At 46.5% G+C, this 26,272-nt stretch overlaps 5 non-coding genes across 5 annotated transcripts; all 5 read right to left on the minus strand.

The window, feature by feature from the left end:
- Positions 1 to 859: 859 nt before the first annotated feature.
- Trnak-cuu (transfer RNA lysine (anticodon CUU)) lies at positions 860 to 932 on the minus strand. The gene has a single exon. It is a non-coding gene; the product is annotated as a tRNA-Lys (tRNA).
- Positions 933 to 8,565: 7,633 nt separating this feature from the next.
- Positions 8,566 to 8,638, minus strand: Trnar-ucg (transfer RNA arginine (anticodon UCG)). Its single transcript has one exon. It is a non-coding gene; the product is annotated as a tRNA-Arg (tRNA).
- Positions 8,639 to 10,073: 1,435 nt separating this feature from the next.
- Trnar-ucg (transfer RNA arginine (anticodon UCG)) lies at positions 10,074 to 10,146 on the minus strand. Its single transcript has one exon. It is a non-coding gene; the product is annotated as a tRNA-Arg (tRNA).
- A 915-nt stretch (positions 10,147 to 11,061) lies between these two features.
- Trnak-cuu (transfer RNA lysine (anticodon CUU)) lies at positions 11,062 to 11,134 on the minus strand. Its single transcript has one exon. It is a non-coding gene; the product is annotated as a tRNA-Lys (tRNA).
- A 452-nt stretch (positions 11,135 to 11,586) lies between these two features.
- Trnar-ucg (transfer RNA arginine (anticodon UCG)) lies at positions 11,587 to 11,659 on the minus strand. The gene has a single exon. It is a non-coding gene; the product is annotated as a tRNA-Arg (tRNA).
- Positions 11,660 to 26,272: the final 14,613 nt, after the last annotated feature.

The following is a 26,272-nucleotide window of genomic DNA, read 5'->3' on the forward strand; positions in this document are numbered from 1 at the left end:
GGAACTGTGTTTTCGTTCCACACAGCCCCTGCCCCTTACTCTTTTCCACCCATTCGTTACATTCAACCTCTTACGAGACCGACCAAACATAGACAGGAAAACAAGACCACACACTTTGCGCATTCGGAATCGATGGCAGGGTGTCCCACGCCGCATTTGCTACGATGGCCATTTGCTACTTCTGCAGAAGCGGCGGCGGCGACGACGACGACGACGACGACGACGACGACGAGGGGTTCTGAGATTTGTGAGAAATACATCTATAAAATGTAATTCAGACTGCCTCGTCCCACCTTATACCGTACCGCTTTGGCAAATGCTTTATCTGCGCCATTCGCCTTAATCACATCTGAGAGTAATTCTTAATAATACGCCTGTCGCTAATTGTTCCTCATCACAGATACTGCTTTCTATACGGCCACGATCCGCAACTGATTTCCAAGATTCGTCTTCCTCCTGTGAGGATGGAACTCACGACCCCTGGTTTACTAAACCAATGCTCTACCACTGAGCTAAACATGCGCCGCCTAGCGGCACTTTTGCGTTCTTCGTCCGTATGGTCGTCTGAATCATCAGACTTCAGCTGACAACACTTCATATTTTCGACTAATATTAGCAGCTATGGCGACCCATTACTGCTTGGCTACACATCTGACACGTAGCCGATATTCTCTCCAAACAAAACCACCTGCACTTCAGAACATGACTTTCCTTCATGTCTACAAAATCACCTTCACCTTCAAATACAGTTTTCTTGCGACTGATGGAGACGTAGGCAAATTTTAAAGTTGCTGTTTCCATTACATCACGTTAATCAGAAAATCGGTAATTTACATCTGCAGCGGAAAAAATTCCGTTCCGCCCAGCGTAGGGCTTGAACCCACGATCCTGTGAATAAGAGTCTCATGCTCTACCGACTGAGCTAGCCGTGCTGCCTCGTAGGATACCTGCTGGCCAGCAGATCACACAGTAATCGTTTGGGTTGGGAGGTCCCATACAGAATCTCTCCATGCTGCCTAATGTTTTCCTAACGTCACACTCGTCACGTACTTCACTTTTATATCATATTCACTTCTCAGAGGTAAAGGAATTGCATGAAAATCTGCACAGCTAGCGGCGTCAAAATTAACACACATACTTGATGTGACTCAAAAGCCGAACGAGTTACTTTCCGACGTTGTTTTAGATGTGCAAGTGCCAGTCACACCTCGCGGTGAGGCCACTCTGCCGTTCATTTCGCTAGTTAACACCTGTCTTGTTGTGTGTGTTTCAAGCTCAAGTCCATCTCCAAGCACAAAATGCTCAACAGCAACATTCAGACGGTTTCGTACTGCTCAGATGCTACATTAAAACGGTATGTTTCTTTTTCAGAAATGGAAAAACACGACCGTGACAGGATTCGAACCTGCAATCTTCGGATCCGAAGTCCGACGCCTTATCCATTTTTTTTTAAGTTTTTTTTTCATTTTTTGTTTTTTTTCTTTTTTTTCTTTTTTTTATTTGTTTTTTTTATTTTTTAAAAATTATTGGCTCCAAGTACTTGAAAAAAGATGCTTTCGATTTATTGATAAGCCAAATCAGTATACCATTGAATGGAAAACGTGGTGCGAGATGGAAAGATGAAACTAAATTATTTGCACTTAATTTGTGGTATTATAGTACTCATGCATACAGAAGAAGTCAAAGAATTTTTAACTCATTGTGAGACGAAGAGGAATTCCACTTTTGATGAATTTGCTCGAACATGTTGATGGAACTTCCTGGCAGATTAAAACTGTTGCCCGACGGAGATTCGAACTCGGGACCTTTGCCTTTTGCGGGCAAGTTCTCTACCATCTTTTTTTTTTATTTTTTTCGGGCCTCCTTCCTCCCCTACAGCCCGTCCTTCCACTCGCCATTTGTGCCTTCTTCGGCTAGCTTCTGTGCTATGTTTGGTCCATATGAGATAGGTGAGTGACGAAGTAAATGTATACAAGTAAATAAAATCCCTTCTTTTGGGGTTATGGAAATCAAATAGTTCTGTTACATTCTTCCATCGTTGTGTGGGAGCGATTTTTATAGGAGAGCCAGGCTTACTTCAGCCTGATGGCTTCTCATGTGTGTGTCAGCAACCTATTAGTGCTGTGACACGAGGGCGAAGGATAAACGAAATAGCCACCTTGTTGGCGTAAAATGAATGAGAAGCTTAATAGATAATTTCATAAAGGAAAAAAAAAAGGAATCCTGAGGTTGAACAACATGTCGTTTGATCGTTCTTCAGCTCTGTCGGTGAGACAATGTTCGGTTCAAAAAATTTGCGTAGTTGTCTTTGTATTTCATTTGTCGTTCGAGCTTTTGATGTTCTGTCATCAGGTACATCCAATAATCTGCTTCACTTTTCGTCATAGCCGTTGAGATGTAATGGACTGTCAGTCCTTTGAGCCAGTTGGCTGACCTTCTTTTAGTGTTAGGATATGGCACGTCATCAGGCAGAAGGACGTGTGTCGGTGAAATAGTGTTAGGTGACGTACGTAGCACATGTGCTAGTTTTTGCCTGAAGAGATTCCACACGTCTTTCACATCTTCACAGAGGAAGCGATGTTCTGCATTGTCGACGACATTGCAGCTGGAACAGTTTGGTGTGTGTGCCAGACGTATCGCGTGCAGTTTGGAGTTGGTTGGGATTTTTCTATTGACTGCGAGGTACCACGTCGATCGCACATTGGATGGTAGATGGGGGTCAGATATGTTGTCCCATATGTTTTTCCAATTATAATGTCGAAACTTGTTTTCTATTCGATTGCGCAATTTTCCTTCCAGCAAGGTGTTGTAAACCTCCTTAACCCGATATATGTCCTTCTCCGGTATTCTATGGCGTACATAGCTGTATTCCACCAGAAAATGTTTATAGTGGTACAGCTCGTGGGAGATGTGATGCACATCGATTGGTGGATCTCTGCTGACTGGGGTGATTTCACGTAAGAGATGAGCCACTAAGGTCCGCGGCGATCGTTGCCACTGTTTATAAGTTTTGCTAACGTATAGCGCTTGCGCTTTAAGGTAGATGTCTGTCAGTTGTAGCCCTCCATTGCGTGTCGGTAGCGTCAAGGTATCATATGAAACCTTAAATATCTGACCTCTACTGACAAAATAACCAAGCGCTGCTTGCATTTGGTGTGCAATGGTTCGTGGCAGAGGCAGCACTTGAGCAACATAGTTGACTTTGGAAGTGATGTATGTATTGGCCAGTTGCACTTTTCGTATTACGTTTAAATTACGCAAGCTGTGTTGTTTTATGCTTGCCCGTAAGGTGGCAAGTAATTTTCGATAATTGAGAGCGGCCGTGCGGCGGATATTACTCGTATATTCTATTCCAAGGCATTTGATTTTTTCCACAGTGTTGATACTTCCAGCGGCTCTGATCTCTATACCAAGATTCATAATACCAGATTTATTGCGGTTGAGTTTAGCTCCTGACGCCATTTCGTAGGTCGCCACAACTTCAAGTACTGTTTTCACCTCTCTTTCGTCAGTCACAAGTACCCCCACATCGTCCGCGTAGGCTTGACATATGATCTTCTGTCCGTGTATATGTAATCCACGGAGTTGCCGAGTCAGAGATGCTAAGAGAGGTTCAAGCGCAATCGCGAAAAGCGTCATGGACATTGGGCAACCTTGTCTTACGGAACTCTGAATATTGATCGGGTGACTGAGTTGTCCGTTGACACTGATTCTTGACGTGCTATTCGTCAGTAAGTTTTTCACGGAGGCTATAATTTTCTGGGGGAAGTGCATGGATGTCATACACCGGAGCAGGTACGAATGATTAACTTTATCAAAAGCTTTTTCAAAGTCAAGCGACATCAGAGCACAGCGAATGTTGCAGGCTTCCGATATCGCTATAATGTCTCTGTAGTCGCATAAGGTCTGAAATATCGTTCTGTCCTTTCCCACACTTGTCTGATAGGCTCCTGTCACTGTACGAATAACAGAATTGAACCTTTGCATCATGATACGGGCGAAGATTTTATAATCACTATTGAGAAGTGTTATGGGTCGAAGATTCTCCACGGTTTTGCCTCCTGGTGTTTTGGGGACTAAGACCACTGTACCTTCACAGAATTCCTTCGGAAGGTCAGTGTCCGCATTTAGTATTTCATTGCATACGAGTGTCAATTTAGCAATTATTTGTTCGCGAAAAGTTTGATAAAATTCAGCGGGTAGCCCATCTGGTCCAGGTGATTTGTTCTTTGGGCTCTTCGAGATGGCATCTTCGACGTCTTCGTCCGTTATTCTCGCTGCGAGCACATCAGCTTCTTCTGGAGTGAGTCGCTCTGTCGTCCTAGCAGTGAGAGCTTGCTGCGCCGTTTCATCTGTCTGTGTATTGGCCAGCAATTCACTAAAGTGTCGATGGATCTCGTCTCGTACTGCAGCTTGATCTGTCAAGAGTCTCCCGTCTGAAGTTTTGAGTTCCGTCAGAATTTTAAGTTTTTGTCTTTTGTTCTCTTGGAGAATGTGGTACATCGATGTTGTTTCTTCTCGTGTACCGTTCTGCAAACGCGTTCGTATTTTACAGCCTTCGAGATGGTGTCTCTGCAGGTTGAGCAATTTTGCTTTTATTCTGTTGATTTGCCCATAATTTGTTATGACTGTAGCATCACGAACGCACAAGTCTCTCAGACAGCTGAAGTAAAACTCTACTGTCCGCTTCCGCCAGACGACTTTTTCACGGGAGTAAGTTTTCATTGTCTTTATTATTGCGGGCTTCGCGCAGTTTAGCCACCAATTCAGCGCCGTGCCGTACAAGTGGAACTTCCTTTCACATTCTGCCCAAGTGGTGTGGAAGGCGGCGTGACATCCAGGATCCGAAAGATGAGTAACGTTTAGCTTCCACTGATCTCTCGCCCTGTAAGTGCCTTGTTTCTCTAAATTTACCGTACATATGTACGCGATATGATCAGAGAAAATCGTGGGCCATAGCTCGGACTGTAAAACGTGTCTCCTTAAATTGGATGTTGCGTAAATTCTGTCGATACGACTGGCAGAATGGCTGGTGATATAGGTGAAACCTAGCCTATCACCGTGTTTTAGTTCCCAAGTATCAAACAGTTGGAAGTCTCTGACGATGTCCTCCAGCTCCAGAGATTTGTTAAAATTTGGCGTCTGATCCTTGGGACTCAGCACGCAATTAAAGTCACCCGCAAAAATTATTTGGTCAAATCGCACCGCGAAAAGGGGGACGATGTCCTCTTTGTAAAATTCGGCCCTGCGGCGCTTGTTTCCGGTTCCTGACGGGGCATATATGTTGATAAACCTGGTGTTGTTTATCGTGACAGCGAGACCTCTACTGTTAGGCAGTTGCGCCACGTCTGTAAGTAGGATCCCCTCTTTAGTCATAATCGCTGTGCCGAGGCTATTGTCATTGCCAGGATTGATGACGGCGTTGTAGCCAGTGATGTCGTCCAAACGGATAGCCGTTACTTCTTGCAGCATTAAGATGTCAATATCAGCGGCGTACAGAAAATCTTGGAGATTTCTCAGATTGAGGGTGCTGCTAATTTTATTTATATTCAAGGTTTCAATTCTGTACGCCTGTAAAGACGTCATGTCGACTATACCGTGTCAGGTGGGGTACTGTTTGCCAAGGGAAGTGGATGCTTGCTCCACTTAGAAGAAGTCGGCATCATCATCTGCCGCACGAGCGTCTTTGATGGTGGTTTGTTGCCGGGTGGACACATCCTGTCGACGGTCGGGTGCCGTCCGTCCTGAACGTTGTGCTATGTCAGCCATCTCTGCATCATGGCTTTGCTCCTCCATGTCATCCGCCCAGTCTCGCGTGCACGTAACTTCCCGCGTGTACGTGTTGGGTACAGGTGGAAGGTCCTTCAGACTAGCGGTACCGTCTTCAATGTGGATTCCACGGTCGGGGTCAGTGTCCTCATTTCGAGTCTTCCTTTTTGTTGTTCGATCTTCCGGAGGAGTTGCCTGTGTCGTCTCCGCCAGTTCTTGGCCTATTTGTTTCGCCTTTTCACGCAGAACTGGCGCGATTTCTGCTGCTCCCTGACGGGCTATTCGACGTTTCTTCCGTTTCTTTGGTGAAACAGTTGTAGGCTGCTGGTCATTATCCTCCGACGTGGCGACCGTATCTTCTTTGTGTTGCCCGACTTCTTCGAGTGATTTGCACATGCCTTCTTCTGCCGTCTTAGCCTGGTCTTGTTCTCCACGCCTGTCAGTTTCCTCGTCTTGTGAGTGTGCTGGACCTGTAGCTTCTGTGCTGCTAGTATCCATGGCTACGCTACCATCGGGTACGTCGGCATAAGCAACTACCGCCGTGTCGAAACACATGTCTGAGGCGACGTCACTGCGTAGTGCGGCGGCGTACGTCACGGGTAGCGTGGCCATTTGACTATGCGGGTCTCGCTCCCCAGTCGGCAGTTGCGTCACACGCCGTTGAACACACTGCGCGCGGACGTGTTGCGTAGGTTCTCGGCTGGCCATCGTAAATGATGATCGCTCTATATCCACCAATCCAGAGATACGACGGGATATGTTTCAGCATGTCAATCTTAACTTGCCTGACTCCATTTAATACTGGATACTTGTGCAAGCTAGACCATTTTTCGGCGACATTGCTGATAATGGCGCCATAGTCTCTCAGTTTGTTGTTTATCTCCTCGGGCGTTATTTCAAAGGGGAGCTCAAAGATTCGAACCGTTCGTATTCCCATTCCGGCACGCGAAACCGTGACCTGCCCTATGTGTCCGTCTGAATGTTTGAATTTTACCACCCCACCACATGCTTCTACAATTTGGTCGCACTTGTCAGAACTCGATAACTTAAGGAACACAGTCGGACTGACAATCGACAGGTGTATTCCAATCAATTCATCCACTTTGATCTGAAAAGTTTCTTCGATAAATGCCTCAACTTCGTAAGACTTCGGTCGAGCGTGGTTCGTATCGAAAATCAACTTCAAAGTATCGCGTCGCGTTCTCTGATCCAATATGTCAATCTAAAAATGTGATCGTGAACTATGACTAACGCAGAAAGCGCGTACTCACCACACAGCGCCGGCCGCTCGCAGCGACGATGTAAACACCGCAACAGCCGCACCGCACGTCCGCACAGCACGGCCGCTGGCGGCGGAATGTCCATTAGGCCACACGGTCACTGACAACCAAGTATAACTTATATACGACTCATCTACAAACGCTCACACCCCCTGAGGAATTGTGTTTTCTTCCACACAGCCGCTGCCCTTTACTCTTTCCCACCCATTCGTTACATTCAACCTCTTACAAGACCGACCAAACATAGACAGGAAAACAAGACCACACACTTTGCGCATTCGGAATCGATGGCAGGGTGTTCCTCGCCGCATTTCCTACGATGGCCATTTGCTACTTCTGCAGAAGCGACGACGACGACGACCGCGAGAGGCTCTGAGATTTGTGAGAAATACATCTATAAAATGTAATTCAGACTGCCTCGTCCCATCTTATGCCGTACCGCTTTGGCAAATGCTTTATCTGCGCCATTCGCCTTAATCACATCTGAGAGTAATTCTTGATAATACGCCTGTCGCTAATTGTTCCTCATCACAGATACTGTTTGCTATACGGCCACGATGAGCAACTGTTTTCCAAGATTCGTCTTCCTCCTGTGAGGATGGAACTCACGACCCCTGGTTTACTAGACCAATGCTCTACCACTGAGCTAAACAGGCGCCGCCTAGCGGCACTTCTGCGTACTTCGTCCGTACGGTCGTCTGAATCATCAGACTTCAGCTGACAACACTTCATATTTTCGACTAATATTTGCAGCTATGGCGACCCATTAGTGCTTGGCTACACATCTGACACGTAGCCGTGTTCTCTCCAACCAAAACCACTTGCACTTCAGAACATGACTTTCACACATGTCTACAAAATCACCTTTACTTCAAATACAGTTTTCTTGCGTCTGATGGAGACGTAGGCAAATTTTAAAGTTGCTATTTCAATTACATCACGTTAATCAGAAAATCGGTAATTTACATCTGCAGCGGAAAAAATTCCGTTCCGCCCAGTGTAGAGCTCGAACCCACGACCATATGAATAAGAGTCTCATGCTCTACCGACTGAGCTAGCCGTGCTACCTCGTTGCATATCTGCTTTGCAGCAGATCACACAGTACTCGTTTGGGTTGCGTGGTCCCATACAGAATCTCTCCATGCTTCCTAATGTTTTCCTAAAGTCACACTCGTCACGTACTTCACTTTTATATCATATTCACTTCTGAGAGGTAAAGGAATTGCATGAAAATCTGCAGAGCTAGCGGCGTCAAAATTAACACACATACTTGATGTGACTCAAAAGCCGAACGAGTTACTTTCCGACGTTGTTTTAGATGTGCAAGTGCCAGTCACACCTCGCGGTGAGGCCACTCTGCCGACCATTTCGCTAGTTAACACCGGTCTTGTTGTGTGTGTTTCAAGCTCAAGACCATCTCCAAGCACAAAATGCTCAACAGCAACATTCAGACGGTTTCGTACTGCTCAATTGCTACATTAAAACGATATGTTTTTTTTTCAGAACTGGAAAAACACGACCGTGACAGGATTCGAACCTGCAATCTTCGGATCCGAAGTCCGACGCCTTATCCATTAGGCCACACGGTCACTGACGACCAAGTATAACTTATATACGACTGATCTCGAAACGCTCACACCCCCTGAGGAATTATGTTTTCGTTCCACACAGCCGCTGCCCCTTACTCTTTCCCACCCATTCGTTACATTCAACCTCTTACGAGACCGACCAAACATAGACAGGAAAACAAGACCACACACTTTGCGCATTCGGAATCGATGGCAGGGTGTCCCTCGCCGCATTTGCTACGATGGCCATTTGCTACTTCTGCAGAAGCGGCGGCGGCGACGGCGACGGCGACGACGACGACCGCGAGAGGCTCTGAGATTTGTGAAAAAACATCTATAAAATGTAATTCAGAGTGCCCGGTCCCGCCTTATGCCGTACCGCTTTGGCAAATGCTTTATCTGCGCCATTCGCCTTAATCACATCTGAGAGTAATTCTTAATAATACTCCTGTCGCTAATTGTTCCTCATCACATATACTGTTTGCTATACGGCCACGATGCGCAACTGATTTCCAAAGTTCGTCTTCCTCCTGTGAGGATGGAACTCACAACCTCTGGTTTACTAGACCAATGCTCTACCACTGAGCTAAACAGGCGCCGCCTAGCGGCACTTTTGCGTACTTCGTCCGTACGGTCGTCTGAATCATCAGACATCAGCTGACAACACTTCATATTTTCGACTAATATTTGCAGCTATGGCGACCCATTCCTGCTTGGCTACACATCTGACACGTAGCCGTGTTCTCTCCAACCAAAACCACTTGCACTTCAGAACATGACTTTCACACATGTCTACAAAATCACCTTCACTTCAAATACAGTTTTCTTGCGTCTGATGGAGACGTAGGCAAATTTTAAAGTTGCTATTTCAATTACATCACGTTAATCAGAAAATCGGTAATTTACATCTGCAGCGGAAAAAATTCCGTTCCGCCCAGTGTAGAGCTCGAACCCACGACCATGTGAATAAGAGTCTCATGCTCTACCGACTGAGCTAGCCGTGCTACCTCGTTGCATATCTGCTTTGCAGCAGATCACACAGTACTCGTTTGGGTTGCGTGGTCCCATACAGAATCTCTCCATGCTTCCTAATGTTTTCCTAAAGTCACACTCGTCACGTACTTCACTTTTATATCATATTCACTTCTGAGAGGTAAAGGAATTGCATGAAAATCTGCAGAGCTAGCGGCGTCAAAATTAACACACATACTTGATGTGACTCAAAAGCCGAACGAGATACTTTCCGACGTTGTTTTAGATGTGCAAGTGCCAGTCACACCTCGCGGTGAGGCCACTCTGCCGACCATTTCGCTAGTTAACACCGGTCTTGTTGTGTGTGTTTCAAGCTCAAGACCATCTCCAAGCACAAAATGCTCAACAGCAACATTCAGACGGTTTCGTACTGCTCAATTGCTACATTAAAACGATATGTTTCTTTTTCAGAACTGGAAAAACACGACCGTGACAGGATTCGAACCTGCAATCTTCGGATCCGAAGTCCGACGCCTTATCCATTAGGCCACACGGTCACTGACGACCAAGTATAACTTATATACGACTGATCTCGAAACGCTCACACCCCCTGAGAAATTATGTTTTCGTTCCACACAGCCGCTGCCCCTTACTCTTTCCCACCCATTCGTTACATTCAACCTCTTACGAGACCGACCAAACATAGACAGGAAAACAAGACCACACACTTTGCGCATTCGGAATCGATGGCAGGGTGTCCCTCGCCGCATTTGCTACGATGGCCATTTGCTACTTCTGCAGAAGCGGCGGCGGCGGCGGCGACGGCGACGGCGACGACGACCGCGAGAGGCTCTGAGATTTGTGAGAAAAACATCTATAAAATGTAATTCAGAGTGCCCGGTCTCACCTTATGCCGTACCGCTTTGGCAAATGCTTTATCTGCGCCATTCGCCTTAATCACATCTGAGAGTAATTCTTAATAATACTCCTGTCGCTAATTGTTCCTCATCACAGATACTGTTTGCTATACGGCCACGATGCGCAACTGATTTCCAAAGTTCGTCTTCCTCCTGTGAGGATGGAACTCACAACCTCTGGTTTACTAGACCAATGCTCTACCACTGAGCTAAACAGGCGCCGCCTAGCGGCACTTTTGCGTACTTCGTCCGTACGGTCGTCTGAATCATCAGACTTCAGCTGACAACACTTCATATTTTCGACTAATATTTGCAGCTATGGCGACCCATTCCTGCTTGGCTACACATCTGACACGTAGCCGTGTTCTCTCCAACCAAAACCACTTGCACTTCAGAACATGACTTTCACACATGTCTACAAAATCACCTTCACTTCAAATACAGTTTTCTTGCGACTGATGGAGACATAGGCAAATTGTAAAGTTGCTATTTCCATTACATCACGTTAATCAGAAAATCGGTAATTTACATCTGCAGCGGACAAAAATTCCTTTCCGCCCAGCGTAGGGCTCGAACCCACGACCCTGTGAATAAGAGTCTCATGCTCTACCGACTGAGCTAGCCGTGCTGCCTCGTTGGATACCTGCTGGCCAGCAGATCACACAGTACTCGTTTGGGTTGGTTGGTCCCATACAGAATCTCTCCATGGTGCCTAATGTTTTCCTAACGTCACACTCGTCACGTACTTCACTTTTATATCATATTCACTTCTGAGAGGTAAAGGAATTGCATGAAAATCTGCAGAGCTAGCGGCGTCAAAATTAACACACACACTTGATGTGACTCAAAAGCCGAACGAGTTACTTTCCGACGTTGTTTTAGATGTGCAAGTGCCAGTCAAAACTCGCGGTGAGGGCACTCTGCCCACCATTTCGCTAGTTAACACCGGTCATGTTGTGTGTGTTTCAGGTTCAAGACCATCTCCAAGTACAAAATGGTCAACAGCAACATTCAGACGGTTTCGTACTGCTCAATTGCTACATTGAAACGGTATGTTTCTTTTTCAGAACTGGAAAAACACGACCGTGACAGGATTCGAACCTGCAATCTTCGGATCCGAAGACCCACGCCTTATCCATTAGGCCACACGGTCACTGACGACTAAGTATAACTTATATATGACTCATTTCGAAACGCTCACACCCCCTGAGGAATTGTGTTTTCGTTCCACACAGCCGCTGCCCCTTACTCTTTCCCACCCATTCGTTACATTCAACCTCTTACGAGACCGACCAAACATAGACAGGAAAACAAGACCACACACTTTGCGCATTCGGAATCGATGGCAGGGTGTCCCTCGCCGCATTTGCTACGATGGCCATTTGCTACTTCTGCAGAAGCGGCGGCGACGACGACGACGACGACGACGACGACGACGACGAGGGGTTCTGAGATTTGTGAGAAATACATCTATAAAATGTAATTCAGACTGCCTCGTCCCACCTTATGCCGTACCGCTTTGGCAAATGCTTTATCTGCGCCATTCGCCTTAATCACATCTGAGAGTAATTCTTGATAATACGCCTGTCGCTAATTGTTCGTCATCACAGATACTGTTTGCTATACGTCCACGATGCGCAACTGATTTCCAAAATTCGTCTTCCTCCTGTGAGGATGGAACTCACGACCCCTGGTTTACTAGACCAATGCTCTACCGCTTTTTTTTTTCTTTTTATCTGCGCCATTCGCCTTAATCACATCTGAGCGTAATTCTTAATAAAACGCTTGTCGCTAATTGTTCGTCATCACAGATACTGTTTGCTATACGGCCACGACGCGCAACTGATTTCCAAAATTCGTCTTCCTCCTCTGAGGATGGGAACTCATGACCCCTGGTTTACTAGACCAGTGCTCTACCACTTTTTTTTTGTGTATTACTTGATATGCCATTGTTTAAAATTTAGGGCTGACACTCAGATTCAGGCCTTCGGAAACAAAGCGGGCAGGGGTCGAAACCCGAGGCCTGGCCACGATGACTCCACCGTCCTGTTTCCGAATGGCACCTGTACTACGGCGTCGTACTTTCCCCTACTGTCGCTGTTCTTGGTCTCACGTTTGTTTTTCTTGTTCGTCCTAAATATCCACGAAAACTTCAGTCCAGGTTTAGAAAAGTAGTTTACAGAAAGGTGGCAAATCCAGAAACAGTATATAGGAAATCGGCTAACACAGGCGACCTTAGCCAACACCCTCCCTTTCAAATGTCAGGCTAAGCATATTTGCAAAATCTTCACGGAGTCCTGGCATGCGCAATCGGTTCCAGTAAGCAGTAAGAATGTACTGTCGAAACGTAAGGTGTTCATCCTCTTCATGACAACTAATAACAAAATGTACGAAGTGTCCAAGCAACCACATAACGGTATTGAGCTTCGTTCGCGGATAAAAGGAAGAATCGGGCCGTACGATGATGTCAATGGTGTAAGCGATTTCAGCAGTCCTAGTGACAAAAGCCAGTTGTTTCCTGAGCCAAATCCAATTAGCAAGGTGCCCACTGCAGGTGAATCGATGCTCAAGTGTGTCCTGGAGACCACACCGAGTGCAGTTTTCCGTGTCAGAAAGACCAATACGGTGCAGTCGTACGTTGGTGGGGACCAAACCATTAACTACCCTACACCACGTGGACGCCACAGCCATAGTGTGGATCGGCAGACTAACATTCCTCCAGACGTTCTTCCAGGACACTGATGGAGACGCCAGTTCGATTGGATTGGGACCGGCCAGCCCCTCCCAACGGGCAATCAAGCTCTTGGTCGTTGGCACCGGTCGTCGCAAGAAGACGTCACCGAGGTAACTAACCGCAATATAAAATTCCCGGACGTGTTTCAGCTTAAAATTGAGGCGACCGACGTCGACAGGTGGAGCAAGGCTCTTCGGATTCACAACAGTAAAAAGTCTGGATGTAATTGAAGTATTTCTTGCGTAACAATTAGAGTCGTACGGCGGACGTACAAGGCAGATGCCTTGCGAGTAATGTCAGTGAGGCCCAAGCCTCCGGAGATACGCGGTTTCGTCATAACCTCGTAACGCAACTTGAATAGATGACCCTTCCATATAAACCTGCTAGACAATTGGCGCAACCTTTTCGCCACCATAATGGGAAGTAGGAACAGCTGAGCAACATAATAGGCTTTACATAACACGTATGTGTCTAAAATTCTGATTTTTTGCAAAATGGTAGCAGAGCGCTGCTCATGGACCATCAGAGCCCCCTGTATCTTCTCGGTGACAGATTTCCAATTAAGAGCCGCCATTTTTATGGGACACCGATCAATGCCAATCCCCAATGACGTATGGCGATCGACAAAAGTGGCCCAAGGGACATCAGCATCGCGAAACCCTCGAAAATCAAGGAACTTACATTTACCCTGATTGAGACGCGCTCCAGAGACACAACAGTATGCATCAACTGCCCCTTTCAACAATGTGATATCATCACGTTGACGGAGGAGAACAACGACATCGTCCGCGTACGCCTTAACAGTGAGCTTCCCACCAGAGAGGGTCATACCCTGAAGCTTGAAAGCAAGAGTCCGAAGCAGCGGTTCCAGGGACAATATGAATAGAGACATAGAGAGCGGACTACCCTGAGGTACCCCTCGGCGGATAGCAATGGGCGGCGTCAGCTGCCCATTGACTGACACCCGAGCAGTTATTCCCCAATACAAATTACCAAGAACACCACGTGATGAAAGCCTTAAAACCAATTGTATCTAAAACACGATTTAAAAACACATGACTGACGTGATCAAAAGCCTTGTAAAAATCGAGGAAAGCAAAGGCACAATGAACGTTTGTAACCGCCGCAACCGAGACAACATCCCGATATTCGGCTACTGGGGTCAGAATAGATCTACCAGGGAAACAACATTGATGTGCACCAATCACACCCCGAAGCAGAGAAGACAATCGACTATTGAGCGCTCTAGCAGCTGTCTTGTAATCAAAGTTCAGCAATGTGAGCGGACGAAGATTGCCAGCAGATAAACGACCAGTGGACTTCGGAAATAAAACAATTTTCCCTACTTTAAAATCGGCTGGCACATCCATCCCCCTGACAATCTCATTTAAAATCTGCGTAAAAGTGCCACCCAAAAGAGGCCAAAAACGGAGATAAAATTCTTTAGGCAGGCCGTCTGGACCCGGCGATTTACCGGACGGAGAGCGAGCAATAAAATCGAAAACATCATCTACCTGGAACTCCCGGAGAAAGTCGCCGTTCGCGTCAGGCGTGATCGTCGCAGGAAGATCCTCAAGGACATCATCAGAAAGTGACGCACCAGAATCGTCGGCAGAATAGAGACTAGCGTAATACTGATGAAGAGCACGCGTCATATCCTCCTGTGCAATAAGCTGTCGTCCATCATCCACCATAAGAGAAGAGATGAAGGTGCGACGACGTCGAGTCTGATGCCGCAGCAGGTGGTACAAAGAACCCAGTTCACCTTCAACAAGAGAGTGAGGTTTCGACTTTACTCGCAGACCATCCAACTGTCGTCGTTTGAGGGTCAAGAGCTTTGCTTTAATACGACGAACATCATGGATCCGCAGAGGAGAAGGACCCGCCGCGTCATACAGTTCACGCAGGACAGAGTAGTAAAATTCATACGTGTTCTTAAAATCGCGCGCCCTTGCGGCACAGTAAAAAATCAAAGACTGACGAATCTTGGGCTTGGCAAACGCAGTCCACCAAACGAGCAAGGAGGGGTAACGCGGGACAGAGCGAAGACATCGCTCCCACACGGCACTTACAACTTCATCAATGGCACTGTCGGCAAGGTGGGAAACATTTAACATCCACTGGGAACGATAAAGTTTTGCTGGTTGGTGACTAAGTTTTACAGTTGCAGTAAAAGCACAATGGTCAGAAAAACTAGTAGGAATAACATCGACAGAAAGAATGTTATCACATAAAAAATCAGAGAAGTAGAATCTGTCGAGTCTACTGCATGAGGACGCGGTAAAATACGTAAATTTCACCAGGTTTGGATATTTGTGTTCCCAAACATCACGCACGTGCATCGTACGAACCAAGTCATGTAAATCTCGGCAATAATTAAAATTGGGGGACTGGTCTTCAGGGCGTAAAACACAATTAAAATCGCCTCCCAGCAGGAGACTCCGAGGACTCTTGCGCAAAAGATAAATAAGCTCTTCCTTATAAAAGCGCGATCGGGCCACAGTGCGACCCGAACCAGAGGGGGCATACAAAACAACTAGGCAGAGATCAAAAAGACGACAACCAATCCCACTGCCAGAGTCAAGGAATTCAATGTCAGTAACAGGAATACCTTCTCGAAAGAAAAGAGCAGTTCCTGTTGAATTTTCCGGTGCGACATTAAAAACAGTTTGAAATCCAGGTAGAGAGAGATCAGAAAACAATACTTCCTGCAAAAATAGTATGTCTGCACAGGAGTCGTAGAGAAACTGCCGCAAAGAGGCAATGCGAACGTCGGACTCAATACGGTTAACATTTAAGGTAAGAAAGGTGTATGCTTGAACCATGGAGAGAAGAGCGAGGGAAGAAATCACCTACACCGACGCATCAACATCACAGTCCATAGCAGGGGAGACGGAGGCATCCGAGGGAAGAGGACTGCTACCCCCTTCCGCGGATCCCTTACGTTTCGGTCTTTTACGAACAGCATTGACGTTCGGCTGAACGCGCAACTTGCGTCGGCTGACGGGCAAGGAAGCGGGAGCCGCCGGTGACGTAGGAGAGTCAAGTTCTGTATCTGACAACACCCGCGCCGGTCCACAGTCAGGGTCCGGGGTCGCGGGGGAAACATCCGACGAAACGGACTGGTCTACACCAGTATTAGCTTCCGGCAAACATGGACTACACGGAGGCGAAACGTGAGCAGGAAGCTCAGAAACAGCTAAGTTGGAAGGAAGCGGAGCAGTTCCGCTGGCAGAGGTGCGGGGCAGCGAAGCAGGAAGTTGTTGCGGCTCAACTTGTTGTGACAACGAAGTCGGTTCGGAAGGCGGCGCCAACAGGCCCGACCGACGAGCCGACTCGAGAGAAGCCGCGTCGGAAGCCGGAGGGGCGTCAGCAGCCGCTACCGGAACAGCTACTTCTGGGGAACAGGGAGCATCTACACTACTCTGTGGCTCGGAGGATGTCGGTCTCTCGGAGTGGGGCATCTCGGGGAGATCCTCATCCGTACTATTTCCATCTTGTGCGCGACGCCGTTTATTATTCAAAAGCGGCACACCCACCTGAGGAACAGACGGAACAACATCAGATTTGGCACGCAAAGGAGGAAATTCTGTGTCAGGGGCGTGCAAAACCTGCGGCGGGGCGCTACTACCACTGGACTCTTCGACACTTTTTTTTTCACTTGCTGCTTTATATTTAATGACCCACCGCCTAATTTCTTATGGTGGGTCTTATATAGCCTCTTGGCCGCTGTGGCTGGGTCCGGGGTCCGGAGTGGCTGATTGTGCCATCACCCCGGCTCCCGTCCCCACCCACACCGTTGCCCGTGTCCCGCCACGTGGAGGCGGGCTTTGTATGGTTCTTATCTTTTTTTTATATTGTGCAGCATATTAAAATCTTAAAACTAATATAAAATATAAAATAAGTAGGATACAGACAGACAGACAAGTATACGAAAGAATTAAGAAAATAATAATACAAAAACTTAATAATTAATAGGATGTTTGGAAGAAGTAGAGAAAAGGGAAAGGAATGGTGTAGTATGGGCCCGTCACCTGGTTGTGGGCGGCGTCCAGGGTCTTGGAATGATCCTCAAGTCGCTGGACGTCGCTCACCATTCCTTCTAATGTCTGCCATTCTAAGTACTTACTTAACTATGGAAGGTTGAGGTACATTAGCCAACTAACCCTCCATGTCTAGTCTGCAAAGCTACCTTGTGATGAATAACAAATAATGCCCAGCTTTTTGATCTGGCTCAGAAGTTATTGGTGGAAAGTTGTTATGGTAATGGTAATAGAGGTGAGATGGAATGTGGCTGTTTATTTCGGGCTTGCATGGCTCCTAATAAAGACTGTTCGGTTGTTAGCACCTCCCGGCCCCGCCGACAACACGGCCTGAACGGTGGTTTTCCCCGATCTACAAGATGTATCTGTCGGGTTGGGCTCAGTCAAGAGGAACCACAATTAAGATCCTTCCATCCAGGCCGTGTGCCGCCTCTTACCAGGAGGCGTAGGTCCCTTGAGGAGGTGCCTACCAATAAGCTTTGGCTTCGATGGTATTGGTAAAATAATGGTTATGGTAGCGGTTGTACAGCTGCATTAAAACTGACAATTTGTGTTGAAGCAATAAGGCTTATGATACTGCATAATGCGTTAGTTAGCACCTCCCGGCCCCGCCAGCAACACAGCCTGAAAGGTGGTTTTCCCCGATCTACAATATGTATCCGTCGGGTTGGGCTCAGTCAAGAGGGACCACAATTAAGATCCTTCCATCCAGGCCGTGCGCTGCCTCTTACCAGAAGGCGTAGGTCCCTTGAAGTGGTGCCTAGCTTTAAGCTCATGTTAGACATGGAGGTACTATTAACTATATACATATTTACATTTAGGTGCAATCAGTTTTCCAGAATTTCTGTGACATATGCACCATTTGTCGGTCTTTCGGGAAAAGTCTTTGAGGCCACTTTAGTTGACACTATGGGTCATACGCGCTGGACGCCTCAATATCTGTGTTGGTGCCTTGGTCTGCATCTGTGTCTTCTTCTTCTTCACTCGATGTATCAGTAATGTCTGTGATCCCCTGGGCATCCTGTTGTCTGGTTGTGCCGACTTGCCTTCTGTATGGTCTGTTGCGTAAATATTCAACATGTTGAATCTTTGAGATTTCGTCAGTCAGTGTATTAAGTTCAGTCCACCTTTCAGGATCGCGTACTATGGCATGTAGTTCATTTTGTGTGTTCAAGTGGTCTACGGGTACTGTGTGTCTTGTGATCGTGCGTTGTCCGCAGAAAAAGACGATGTGTTCAGGGGAACCTTCTTCCCCGCATGTGCATCTATTAGTCTGCTGCAGACTCACGCGGTTCAGGTGCGTGGGATAGGGGCCGTGTCCTGTGATGGAGTGTACCATACCGCGGCTGGGATCGATATGTTTCAGTTTTAGTCTTTCCCGGATGTCAGGGAAGAAGTTGTATACTCGGCGGCCCTTATCGCTGTTGTCCCACTCGCTCTGCCAGGTATCCACTCGCCATGTTTTAAGTTGGCGTGTTGACTCAATCGGTACACCAGCGATCTGCCGAACCTGGTCTATTCTCCCCATCCTAAGCCAGTACATTGCTGCACGGTACCTGATTGTGATGTCTATTGGGAAGATTCCCATGACCACACATAGTGCATCAATTGACATTGAGTTGAAGGCCCCAGTTAATCGAAGTAAAACACTTCTTTGTCCTCTACGTACGATGGTTCTGTTGGTTGAGACACTCAATCTGTGGGCCCATGTACTGGCAGCAAAGCATAGTACTGACTCGAAGAGAGCACAATGGTATGTTCGTGTGACTGACAGGGGTAGTCTAAATTGTTCCGAATTTAGCCTTGCCAGTTTGTGTAGTAGCTTTTCTGCTTTGTTTGTTCATATTAGCATGTGTTCGTGGAAGTTCAAACGTTCGTCAATGTATACTCCTAGATAGCGTGTAACCGCGAGTCTTTTTATGTTTGTGTCCCCTATTTTGACTGTTGGGTTCCTGAGTTGGATGCCCTTTAACAGTGTGTATGTTGTTTTGGTTTCTGCTATCTTTAGTTTGTTCTTAGCACACCATTTGGTTATTGTATGAAGTGTTCCATTGGCTCTTTCTTCTAGCTGGGCCAGGTTATTTGCTGATACAACCACGAGTAGATCGTCAGCATAGGCGACAACTCCATCTGTCAAAGTGTGCTCCTCTAGTAACTGTAGGAACGGTTCAATCACTATGTCCCAGAAGATGGGGCCGCAGATCGACCCTTGTGGACAGCCTTTTGTAATACGTTTGATTACTTTCTGATTGTCCATGTGCCAAACGACTGTCCTGTCTTTGCAATAATCGATGAAGCTATTGTACAGGGATTCCGGCACCTGCAGGTGTCTGAGCCTCTTGAACAAGGCCGGCCACCACAGGTTATCGAAAGCACCTGATATATCTATCATAATGGCAAGTGTGTATTTGTTAGGTGTGTTATGTACTATTTGGAGTGCTCTGTTTATTGCGTCGTCTATAGATTTCCCTTCCCTGAAGCCGTATTGGTGTGGAGTTAGTCCCCGTAGTGTTCTATGTGCTCGTGGTCGTTTACAAAGTAGTTTCTCTTGTATTTTACCCAGTGTGTTGATGAGGCATATTGGTCTGTATGACTTGGGATCTGAGGGGTCTTTGCCTGGGGCTTTTTTGATGATGACCGCCTTCGAGGACTTCCACACTGCAGGCACTCGACCCAGCCTTAATGCGTCGTTTAGCAATGTTGTGAGATATGGGGTGATCTGCGGTGCAATTTGTTTTAGTACCTCAGAGTGGATACCGTCTGGTCCTGGCGCCTTTTTGTTTTTTAGTTCTGAAATCGCTATCGCGACTTCTTCCTGTGCAAAAGGACAGACGACAGTTGGTGTAATGTATGCTGTGTCGAGTTCGCGTCTCAGTGAAGCTTGTTCTGGTGTGTCAGTGTCAGCGATGTCATCAGGCAGGAGTTTGCTTAGCAGGAACTCCGCTGTGCGTCTCCAGCCCTTAGTCATCGCGCCGTCTTCCTGTCGCAGCGTTCCCAGAACCAGTGGGCTCTTTACTTTTTCTGTCACTATTTTGTATGGTTCCCCCCAAATGTTTAGTTGTGTTTGTGCTGCTACATGGCTGTTCCAGTGGTCTTTCCTGGTCTTATTCAGCTCGAGTTTGTACCTGTCCTTGGCAAGCCGGTAGTCGTGTAGTCGTATTTATCATTCTCTGTCTGAGATTGCTCGTTGATAAAGCTTACGCTTACGTTTTGAGTCCTGTTTGAGTCGCGTTAATTGTGTGGTCCATGGAATGTTTTGGTGTTTTGTCTTGCTTTGTGTAGGTATGCAGGTGTTCTGTATTTTTGTGATGATGTCCGTCAGCATGTGTGCTCGGAAGTCAACGCTACCGGTGATGTCGTGCAATGTGTGCTCATGTATTGTTCGTCTGACCCTATTCCAATCCGTTTTGTTAAATAACAGTCTTTTGGGTTGTGTGACTGAGTTGATGTTGGATGTACCATTTAAGGTTAGTGTGATGATGTTGTGGTCGCTAGCTGTGATCTGATCATGTACAGTCCAGTCTCGTACATGGTTAATGGCAGCATTGTTGGCGATGGTAATGTCTATGTTTGATGTGTAGCCGTTGTGTCCGGTGTAAGTCGGGTGGTGTCCTTCTTCGTTGAGTATGTGGAGTCCATTTTCATTAATGATGTCGTTTATGATTCTGCCTCTGTCGTCAGTTCTGTCTGAATGCCACAGGGTGGATCTGGCATTTATGTCTGCACAGATAAGTAGTTTCTTGTTGCCAGCATAATTTGCAAGATCTCTAATGAGGTCTGCATATGGTATAATGCTGTGACAGAATTGGGCGTACAGCGACGCGATGATCCACGTATCCCCCTTGTGCGTGACTTCGACTGTAGCTAGGTGTTCAGAACAGAGTTCTGTGATTTTCACCGGGTATATTTCTTTGTTTAGAATTGTGACGGATGCCTTGCAGCCCGCCCCCTCCGCAACTGTCACCGCGCCTGGAGGGAGATTAGGGATTTGACCTATTCTGGTATATGGCTCCTGTAAACACAGAATATCACTTCTTAGTTCACGTAGGGCTTGTGGGAGCTCCGAGTTGACGAGTATACTCCGCATAGCATTAAGCTGTGCTAACAGCAGTTCGGGTGTTTAACAGTGGCGTAGCACTTGCTGCCAGTTTGACTATAATCGAAGTATGTTCTCCCATGAGCCCTAACGTGATCCTTATATAGCTTATCTAGGTCGAATGGCTCCTCCCTGCGCGCGCACACCTGCATGAGCAGATTAAGCAGGCTGTCAGGATCCGTCGGAATGTTTTCTGTTTTGAGAATGAGTCTGTCGGTTTGCTCCGATGTACGAAAACAGACCGAATCTCCATATGGATGTAGGGTGCGAATAAGCATCCGTTGTGCCGTCTCTAATATGTCCCTCTTTTCTAGCCTACTTAATTTTACATTTAGGTCTAACTTATCGTATTTAAAACTAGTGGTGGTGGTGGCGTGTGTTGACGTGCCCGCTGCCGTGTCGTGCCGTGGTGGTGTAGTGGAGTCGTGCGCCTCTGCGAGAAGCGCTGGATGGGTGCCCATGTTGGTCGTTGCGGGGGATTCCAATGGCGTTGACGTTGCGGTTGTTGATTTGGGAACTGAGGGTGTGTTTACACCACTGGGGGGAATCACTATTTTGACACAAGGTGTTGGAACAGCCGGCAATTGCCGCGGTTGGTCGTCACACGCTTTCACTTTTTTAACTCTATTAGGCTGTTTAGGTTTATTATGTGGGTTTAGTTTCTTGAAGGCTGTGATTATTTTTGTGTGTTTTTTGTGTGTTTCATTTGTGCTATCTTGTTGTGTTTTAGATGTGTTGGGTGAGTGTACCTTAGTTCTAATTCGGTCTGACACGAGTTTGTTCTCACAGGTCTGCTCTTCGTCATTATTTGCATCGGTCGTATCAGCTTTGAGTATGATATGCGCACTGTCAGCTTTAGTTGCGGTTGTTGCCCCGACTTTATGCGTGTCATTTGCGGTGTCGGTCAGTGCTGTGGCCTGTTCAAGATTGGCATTGGGATTTGGTGGATCATTTTTGTGTACGCTACAATCTCTGGCGTAGGGGCATTGATATACGTCATCTTCTTCCTCTGCCGATGAGTAAGTGTGAGTTATTATTCGTTTGGATTGAATGCAGCCTGGGGTGTCTGATTTGTCTGTGTCTTTCGTTTGAGTTCCAGTTTCGCTGGCTTGCATAACGGTAGGGTTCAAAGTCTCACCTAAAACGAACTTAATTGGTTTGATATATCCTTCGCATTTCGTGGTATCGTATGTGCGTCGTTGCGTTGGAGTAGAAGGGCCTCGTTGGGTCGTTGGTGGTGTTGTTTTGCATGGTTGCTCTGGTTGGTCATATGTGTTGTAGCATCCTGATCTGTCAGTGTCGGAGTATGGGGTTACCATGTCTAATCTTAGTAGTTCGTCTTCAAGTTCGTCTATCCTGTTAATGAGGGTCGTCTAAAACGTCATCCAGTACCTTATCTGTCTTTTAATTAGTTTGGCGGGTTCTGGTACTATTTGTCCTGTCAATGTGAGATCGTCAATGTATTCGGTAACTGCGTGAAGGCTGTCTTCCAGGTTTGTACTGTTCATCAAGCCTGGGATGTATCCATTGTTGGGGTAGTCGTCTAGTAACAGTTTTTGCCTCTTACGCCAGAGTATTGCACGTAGGTGGTTTCGGTTTTTTGTCGAAGGTGACTTGTATGACTTCGTTTTAGCAGGGTGTGATTTGTGGAGCAGGTCAGTTGACGCAGGGGAGTGTTCAGTTGCCATAGTCAGTGCTGTCAATTAGTCTGTCAAGCAGCTGTTTGTAGGTCTGGCAGACCCCACCCCTACTCTTATTGCAAATTCTGTTTCTATTCCTACAGGGAATACAATCGATGGGTTCTGATGCACGGCACTCTGCGCGTTTGTGACCCTTCTTGCCACACCTTGAACAGGTCGCACTTGTGTCTGCGCAAGCTTTGGTTGTGTGGCCTAGGTCACAACAATTGTAACACTGGCTTACGGAGGTAAAGCCTTTGACGGTTAATGATTGAAAGTCTATGTACACCCTTCCTTTTTTAGTGAGATACCAATAAATTCTGGGTGTAACCTCCAACACCTGATGGTTATATCCCTTTCCTTTTGGACCTGTGCGGAATCTGATTTTGACGTCTCTGTCAAATTCGTCTTTTGTGAGATCGTCGCTGAGGTTCTACTCGTACAGACACTCCAGAAATTCTCTATCTGAGATAGTGTCTGTAACTCGGTGGACTATCACCAGAGGTTGCCGTTTTCTAGGCCCTTCACACACAATGTTCTCTATGTCTTTCGTCTTTTCTATGATTTTACGGCAGTCCTCCTGTGTTGCTGCTTCGACAATAACGGCTGTCTTCGTGTTTCTTATCGATTTTATATGTAAGTTATCACGTCTTGGGGTTATTTTTTGTGTCAGTGTTTGTTGTACTGTTTTTGTGTCTTAATTGTTTGTTGATTTTATGAACAATGTTGTTGCCTGTTTGGCTTTGGCCGCCTCAATGCGTTTATGTTCTTTGGGTGCGGTGGATAGAGCTGCAGCATATGTTAATGTTTTGGCCTGTTGCTGCGCTTGTTCAGTGACTTTCCCTGTCAGTTCCCTGATCTGGTCTCTAAGTTCCTGATTTATTTCAACAAGCTTGGAGTTGTCCTCCTCTCGTTTATTAACCTGTTCGGTGAGTGTCTCAATGCGTAGGTCCTTTACTGGATCTGCTGAGTAATGCAATTCTCGCAGTAGATCTTTATTCTGTTCTTGCAGCAGTTCGACCTTGGCTTCTGCTAACGTAAGTTGAAATGCCAACGGGAATATTTTATTCCGTATTGTGTTCAGTACACTACTAGACACGTGTTTAGCCTTCAGTTCCGCTGCAATGTCATTCAGTAGCTCGTCAATTGCAGCGATCTTTTGGCTCGGCGACATGACGGCATATACGTGAATACCAGACGCCATGCCTATTTGCGACACTTTGTTACTGATGTTTGCCCTGCCAGGTGGCCCTCTTGTCGATGTCGGTGTGGTGCTTGCACCACTAAGTTGTCGTACTCGATCCAGGGTTGCGTGTTTATGTGGTGACTACTCGGTTGCCGCAAGGGCGCTACACTGTTACATGGCCGGCGGTCTCCCAGGAATCGCTCTCAGCCTACACAGTTTGAGACATTACTCCCATGGAGGAAAGTCTGCATGGTGCCCGTCGTATTAAATCCAACTGCAATTTCTGTGTTTCATAAATACTCTGAAAGTCCACAGATTACAGAATGCCTCCAGATGTGCTTCGGAAACTAACACTGGTCTCCCAGGAATCGATCAAAGCGTAGACAGTTTGAGACATTACGCCCATGGAGAGAAGTCCGCATGGTGCCTGTTGTATTCAATCCGGATGCAATTTCTGTGTTTCATAAACACTCTGAAGGTCCACAGATTACAGAATGCCTCCAGATTTGCTTCGGAAACTATTACTGGAATCGATCATAGCGTAGACAGTTTGAGATATTAGTACCATGGAGTGAAATCCGCATGGTGCCAGTTGTATTCAATTCCAAAGCAATTTCTGTGTTTCATCAACACTCTGATAGTCCACAGATTACAGAATGCCTCCAGATGTGCTTCGGAAACTACTACTGGTCACCCAGGAATCGATCAAAGCGTAGACAGTTTAAGACATTACTCCCATGGAGAAAGGTCCGCATGGTACCTGTTTTATTCAATCCTGACGCATTTCCCGTGTTCCATCAAAACTCTAAACGTCCACAGATTACAGGAAGCCTCCAGATGTGCTACGAAAACTACTACTGGTCTCCCAGGAATCGATCAAATCGTAGACAATTTGAGACATTATTCCGTATGAGAAAAGTCCGCATTGTGAATGTGGTATTTAATCCCGATTCAATTTCTGTGTTTCATCAACATTCTGAAGGTTCACACATTACAGGAAGCCTCCAGATGTGCTTCGAAAACTACTACTGGTCTCCCAGGAATCGATCAAAGCGTAGAGAGTTAGAGACATTACTCCCATGGAGGAAAGTCTGCATGGTGCCCGTTGTATTAAATCCCGCTGCAATTTCTGTGTTTCATAAATACTCTGAAAGTCCACAGATTACAGAATGCCTCCAGATGTGCTTCGGAAACTAAGACTGGTCTCCCAGGAAGCGATAAAAGCGTAGGCAGTTTGAGACATTACTCCCATGGAGAGAATTGAGCATGGTGCCTTTTGTAATCAAACCGGATGTAATTTCTGTGTTTCATCAACACTCTGAACGTCCACTGATTACAGGAAGCCACCAGATGTGTTTCGGAAACTATTACTGGTCTCCCAGGAATCAATAAAAACGTAGACAGTTTGAGACATTACTCCCATGGTTAAAAGTCCGCATGGTTCCTGTTGTATTCAATCCCGATGCAATTTCTGTGTTTCATCAACACTCTGAAGGTCCACAGATTACAGATTGCCTCTAGATGTGTTTCGGAAGCTACTACTGCTCTCCCAGGAATCGATCAAAACGTAGACAGTTTGAGACATTATTCCCATGGGGAGAGTCTGCATGGTGCCTGTTGTATTCAATCCCGATGAAATTACTTTGTTTCATCAATACTCTGAAGGTCCACAGATTACATAATGCCTCCAGATGTGCTTCGGAAACTACCACTGGTCTCCCAGGAATCGATCAAAGCGTAGACAGTTTGAGACAATATTCCCTTTGAGATATGTCCGCATTGTGCCTGTGGTATTCAATCCCGATTCAATTTCTGTGTTTCATTAACATTCTGAAGGTTCACAGATTGCAGGAAGCCTCCAGATGTGCTTCGGAAACTACTACTGCTATCCCCGGAATAGATCATAACGTAGACAGTTAGCGACATTACTCCCATGGAGAAAAGTCCACATGGTGCCTGTTGTTTTCAATCCCGATGCAATTTCTGTGTTTCATCAACACTCTCAACGTCCAGAGATTACAGGAAGCC

The sequence above is a fragment of the Schistocerca gregaria genome, unplaced genomic scaffold (genome assembly GCF_023897955.1).
Source record: "Schistocerca gregaria isolate iqSchGreg1 unplaced genomic scaffold, iqSchGreg1.2 ptg000180l, whole genome shotgun sequence".
NCBI classification, from domain to species: Eukaryota; Metazoa; Arthropoda; class Insecta; order Orthoptera; family Acrididae; genus Schistocerca; species Schistocerca gregaria.